This window comes from Anser anser, assembly GCF_964211835.1.
Source record: "Anser anser genome assembly, chromosome: 2".
In the NCBI taxonomy this organism is placed as follows: Eukaryota; Metazoa; Chordata; class Aves; order Anseriformes; family Anatidae; genus Anser; species Anser anser.
Window position 1 is genome coordinate 144,169,516 of NC_139721.1, and position 6,169 is coordinate 144,175,684.

Here is a 6,169-nt window from a genome sequence, read left to right on the forward strand (position 1 = left end):
TCTTGGTACTGAAGATTGCTCATTAAGAGCAAACCTCCTGCTTCTGCATTTCAAAAAGCCAAAGGATTATGTCTTTTTTTTTTCTTTTTTTTTTCTTTTTTTTTTTTTTCAGGAAATGGATATTTTTAGCTCACAGGCCTGGCACCACTAGCTTTGACAGGCTACATAAGATGCCATAGCAGACCTGGAGAGCTGTTCCTGTGGACAGTGACATGGTTCCCATCTGAGCAGTGCACCAGTAGCACGGGTGGCTTTCCAGGGCTGCTCAAGCTCAGCTCCCCTGGCCATTTGCTAACAGCCTTTCTTGATGGTCCTGTTTTTTCTTTCGGTGCCCTAAATCTTATCCACCATCATTTATTCTTCAGATCTACTAGATTATTTAAATTCAAAATGTGAAGGGAGTTCTTCAGCAAATAATGGCCTCCGCTTTTAAACTAAATTCAAACTAATAAAACACTTATGTAAAAACAACCTTGGAAAAAATTACCAGCTGTATTGGAATAGAGGATCAGTTAAATTTATTTCCCTAAACACAGTCTGCTTTGTGGATTTTTCCTTCAACCACAACAAACTTGAAAGGAAGAGAAACGTAATTCATGAGAATGTAGGTCAGCCAGCAGAACAAACCCCTTTTTTATCCACAAAGGTCCCAGATTTGACAGTCTATATATAATAAATAAGTAATGATTGCGTGCGGACTATACAAACTAAACAAGTTATAAAACTTGGAGGAAAACCGGCTAGACAGTCTCGATCCATTCAGTGTCTCTGATTCACTTCGAGGCGGTCTCTAGCATCTCTGCTTCAAAAAACAGCAATCATTTGCCATGCCTGCAACATCACTCTTTATGTCCCAGGCCTGCAGTGGACCATCTCATGTCCCAACCGTGTTCTCATCAGAGGGGAGCATTTCACTGCTGAGCTGGCCATTGAGGTCAAAGCGCAGAGGCAGCCAGCTCAGGGGACTGGGAGATGGGGCAGGCACTCTCATCTCTGGTTTCTCACTCGTGTTTCCATCTCTGAGAGGTAACAGCCTCATCTTAATGAGGACAGTGAGGCAACTCAAAGTATATGAAGATGTCCATGGTGTAACCTTAGAAATGGAAGATGAGCTGTGACATTTTTCTCAACCAGATGTTTCTGTACCAGAAGAGAGGCAAAGAGGGCTGGGAAGATGATGCTGCAATAACGTGGAGCAAGAGCAGGCCACAAATAAAATGTGCACAGAAAAGGTTTATTAGATTGCATTAGTATCATGATTCAGCTGGCTAAACTATTTTATGTTGCTTTCAAAGGTCTGTTGGGCTTTTTCATGTTTTCCACGATAGACAACTCCATCCCATTAAATCCCATGAGTGAGCTCTTCTAGAGTTTCTCTCTGCTGCTTCTGAGAAATGTGATTTAAACTTGAATGGTGATGTTCTCTGAAAGACATTTTTTCTTATAAAAATACTCTTCCCTCGCCCTCTTTGTATGTCACTGCATTCAAATCCAGTGACTTATCTGACAACGCATAGATAGTATTGCTCTGTGAAGTGTGTTGTGGAAAAGGCACCATGTAAGCTGACATAGATATAAGAACTGTAAGCATGCATATAAACTTGAACACACTGGAATAACTTCTGGACTTAATCTAACTGGATGAGAGCTGCTGCTAATGGTTTGGTGTAGCACGTTGTGTCTTTTGCGACAGAATACATATGTGATGAACTGCTGTGCTTTTCCTTAGCAGGTCATTGCAATGTTCTGAGAGTTGATGGACAGCAAACAGATGAGAAAATGCATGAAACTCCTGTCGGTCTGCAAAATGACAACTGTGTCCTTGCTACCCCACCTCATACACCATTCCCAGCTTTTCCTACTGACTTGTGCCAATTCACAGGGTTGTTTTATGGCACTAAGAGAATGTCAACATGATGATAACCACTGAACAATATGGTGACAAAGCTATAACATACCTTTATCCAGCATTCTTCCAGTCCCAGGTGTGTTACAGCTGAGTTATCCCCTGCTGTGTCACTCTTAGCACCCCCTTCCCCCCAATTATTTACAACCAACAGCCCATAAGTATCATGCGCTGTGGCTGCAGTCTGCATTTACGTGTATCTCAGTGGGTGAAGTGGTCTCTTCTACTCAAGATGAGAAATGCAAATTTCCAAAAGATGAGCAAATGAGATGATGAAGGAAAAGATCACCTTCATTTATGTAACCTTCTGTTAAGTTTCATCTTCTGAAAAGTCTCTAAGTACATTCGTAAATGAAAGTTTGTGATATCTAGGTGTTATTACTGGCAATGACTAATGTGCTAAGAAACATCTATTAGAAATTAAATTTTTATCATATGCAATTATAATGATATACTAAAATCTATGGCGGTAAGTATGATACAACCTTTTAAAATTTATTATGACATTAATTATTGCGACTCTAGTCTTAGCCCAAAACTGTTTGAGGTGAGTTGTAGAGCCTGAATAAAGAAATAAAAGAAATGAGAGAGTTCACTTTTTCTTCCTTGAACTTATGTGAAATGTTTGCTACATTCCCTTGCATGCCAGGCAAGGCTTTACAAGTTCCTGTAGACCGTAAGTAAATGGGTATGTGGCCAACGTGGTGCCTGGAGGAAAAATGTTAACATAATGATAAATCTAAACAAGGAACAAAGCAGCCCATCAAAAATAGCACTCGTAAAATGTTGATGCTTGAAGGTTGGGAGGGATGGGTTGCCTGAGGAACGATAAAAATGATGATGTTTACAAGCAGACATATAAAGTTGTGTAGAATGACTGCATTGACTATTTCAGTGCAGGAAATTGCAGTAATGGAACTTTAAGGTTGCACGGCTAAAAATCATAACAATTTAAGGAATATGAACTACTAGCCTAAGCTACCATGCATCAGGTTACATGCAAGAGGCCAAGCAGAAATGTAAAATGTTCTAACAGCTTAGCAGAAATACGTCTGCTTTGGGAACTTTCTTTTATATTTCTTAGCGTAGCAATTGAACCATAAGGGTTCGTCTACTACATTAGCATAGTTTTAACTTGTCTGTACTTGTTCTAAAGGAAAAGAAGAGCAATTGCTGTTCTACAGGAGGAAGAGACTGACTTTTTGTGCCTGATGAGTAGTTATCTCTCAGTTGAACAGTGTTCAGCTGTTACTGTTCCAGAGTTACTGGCAGTGCTGCAGTACTGTCATCTGCCCACCTCCCATGAGAGGTTATGCTCTCAACTCACCTAACAAAAGATTTCCTCAATGTGTGCACTGTAACTGGCACGACAGTCCTGTCATCCATGGTTTCCATCATCTGTGTAATGTCAGGAGTAAGTGTGTCTCCCTGCAGACTTCTGTGCCATAATTTGTGCTTGCATCTCCCTCCGTTGCTTGTGTAGACCTGCTTACTGCTGCTGCTCACTTGTTTTGCCCCCTAAAGCCACTACTCTTTTTCCTGAATGTTTCTGTCGATTCACTGTTTATTTTGAAAACATTTGACCATTTAAATCAGATATTTCATGTCCTCCAGGACCTCTGAAGAGCATCATTTATCTTTCTGCATTGTGGATAATGGACTAAACAGCCTCTGTGAAGCCTGTGCTCCACAGATGTAGTACAGGTTGCAGATGATATGCAAGTAATTTTCTCTGTACTTTCTAGGTCAACAAGTACTTCCAGCTTCTAAGAAGCTTCCCTCAAAATTATCTGTAATGCTAAGACAGTATCTCTTAAGTTATATAAACTGAATTTGAACTGCATATTTAAAAAAAAAAAAAGTCTAATTCTTGGAATAGGTTTTGGTGATTGTTTTCTGTTCTGAGAGATAGGCTTTTTTTTTTTTTTAATGTTTTATTTTATTTTTTTTTATATGGAGCTTATCAGAAGTAGTCCATAAATGTTTCCTTTTCTACTCAGCTATTGCACCTCTGACGTAAATCATGTATGCCTGTACATGCAAATGTTCTTGGGGAGGTTGCTTTTGTTGAGGCTAGGAATGAGAGATTCAAAGAGTATATGCCAGGAAGACGTCTGCTGAGGTCTCCTTGGGTGGCTAGGTATGTTCAAATGGGTTATGTATCTTTGATAAAGAAACAGTTGTGCTGTTTTGGACTAGACAGCTCTAAGCAACACATTTGGATGCTGAGAGAGGCAATCCTATCCAATCTTTTTTTCCCCTTGCTGGGTTACTTTGAACCCAGCTGCTAACTGTCTGTGCAAGGGAGGAGGACACCACAGGGGCGTGTGGTCAAAAGCTAGGGACGATGGGGTGGCATTTCTCCTGAGACGAACCTATTGCAGCTTTGTTTTTTTGACAATTACTTTTACCTGAATGGTGGAAAATTGCAGAAACAAATTCAAATACCTTGGTAAAATTGCATTTTAAAATTTCATTTAGTAGAGAAATAGGGAGATAAAGCTTAAGTTCTCCAGAGACTCCATTTTTATAAAACTGCATACAATATTACTTAGTGAAAAGCAACTTTTCTACAGTATGCTCATTTTCTGCTAATGTGAGGAAGTTTATAGCATATCTGGAAATTAAGTACTAATTTAATCATTCGTTCTTTGTGACCTATAGCTGAAATGTAGTTTAATTTGAATGACAAACTTCAAACTTCTATTTTATCCAGGATGTCTTCAATTAAAGTGAAGCATTCAGTGAATAGGAAAAAAAAAAGAAATACAGGTTCTTGTCTTCATGTCATTGGCTAATAGATTATTCTGGAAGCTTGATAGATAGAAGCAGGCTTTTCCCCAGGTTCTGTTTGGAAAGAGACAAAGTGCTATATTTAATGATAGACAGTGCTGCAGATTGTCATTTCTTTCTGTTACATGTCTTTGTTCGGATTTTTATGCCTGATTGCTTAGAAGATAAACCTTATGTCTCCCATGAATAGATATATTTCAACACTTATGTCAGTTCTGGCCTCTAATATCAATACTCCCCCTCCTATACTAAGATTTACTTGGTGCCAGTTCTTTTACCTGTTCTTTGTGTTGTGAATGGGGGTTCTGCTTAATCATCTACATAGTCTGCCCAGTAGCAAAGAAAAATTTGGAATTTGCCTGGTCTTTATTCTCTGAAATAATGCACAGATTTTCTTTCTACTCACCAATATGCAGCAGCGCCAGACATAATATTTGGCAAGGATCAATGAGGATTGTTGACCAGTGGCTTGGGATTGCACAGTTCTCTGGAATTTTTTCACCCCATTATCAAGTGGCATGCGGTCATGGTACCAAGCCAAACATGTAGTTTTGTTTCTGAGGAGCTATAAGGAATGAGAGCACCCAGGTTTGCCTGGAGATCATGTTTTAACTCCTGTTGGTGTTCCTGGTGACACAACCAGGATGTCAGGAAAGCTGCTGCCTTTCACTACAGAGCACATTATTCTTCACCTGATGAGCACACTGACTGCTCCCTAGTGCCATATCCCCCCCCTAGAAGAGCCTGAAACGGCTCTGAGTATAGCAGCAGGAGGTGTTAACCTCATACTTGCTATATTTGACTTCAGGAAGCCACAGGGCGTGCTGATGTTCAGTGCCACACAAAGACCAGAGACCCTCCAGGGGTCTGGAAAGAAACAGCTGATATTTACAGGGTTGCCCTTCCTAATGAGAGGCTGCTGCTCAGCCCTGGAGGGTCTTCTGAGTTGAGAGTTAGACCTTACGAGTTCAGGAGCTGCAGGGGAGGTTCATTAAATTTAATGAGGCAGAAGGTGAGTGCAAGATTCCTGGAAGCCTTCCATCAGGCAGCAGGCACTGCCACGGGGTTTTCTTGCAAGCTAATGCTCGGAATGACCATGCATGGAGGGGTTGTAAAGGGATTATGGCTCCCCACGCCTCCATGAAAGTCTAGAAAGATGAGTCGTCACAACAAAAGCCATGGAAATTTGATGTCCTGATGTTTTGGGTGCAGAGGAGAGATGCAGCCATTGAAATGGAAGGAAGACTGATGGGGAAGTCAGAAGTGAGGTGAGCTGATGGTAAGACGATCCTCTGGCATTTACAGGTTTAATTTGCTGTCTAGCAGAGGGAATGCAGAGGAGGGTGGTTTGTCTTAAATAACACTTATGGAACACAAAGGTTAAAGTGCTTACACGGGAAGTGAGATGTTGGTGAACAGCTTTCCTTTTCCTGTGAGTTTCAACTCACATCTTCTTTATTAAGTTATTTA

At 40.5% G+C, this 6,169-nt stretch overlaps 1 protein-coding gene across 1 annotated transcript in view; it reads left to right on the plus strand.

Annotated features, from left to right (window-relative positions):
* The window catches only part of LOC310893991 (uncharacterized protein), a 90,868-nt gene extending 87,125 nt beyond the window's left edge, over nt 1-3,743 (plus strand). Inside the window, exon 8 of the mRNA XM_083823630.1 lies at nt 113-3,743. The gene's annotated coding sequence lies outside the window, so the exon portion shown is untranslated. The remainder of the gene's footprint in view (nt 1-112) is intronic.
* The last annotated feature ends 2,426 nt before the right edge of the window (nt 3,744-6,169 follow it).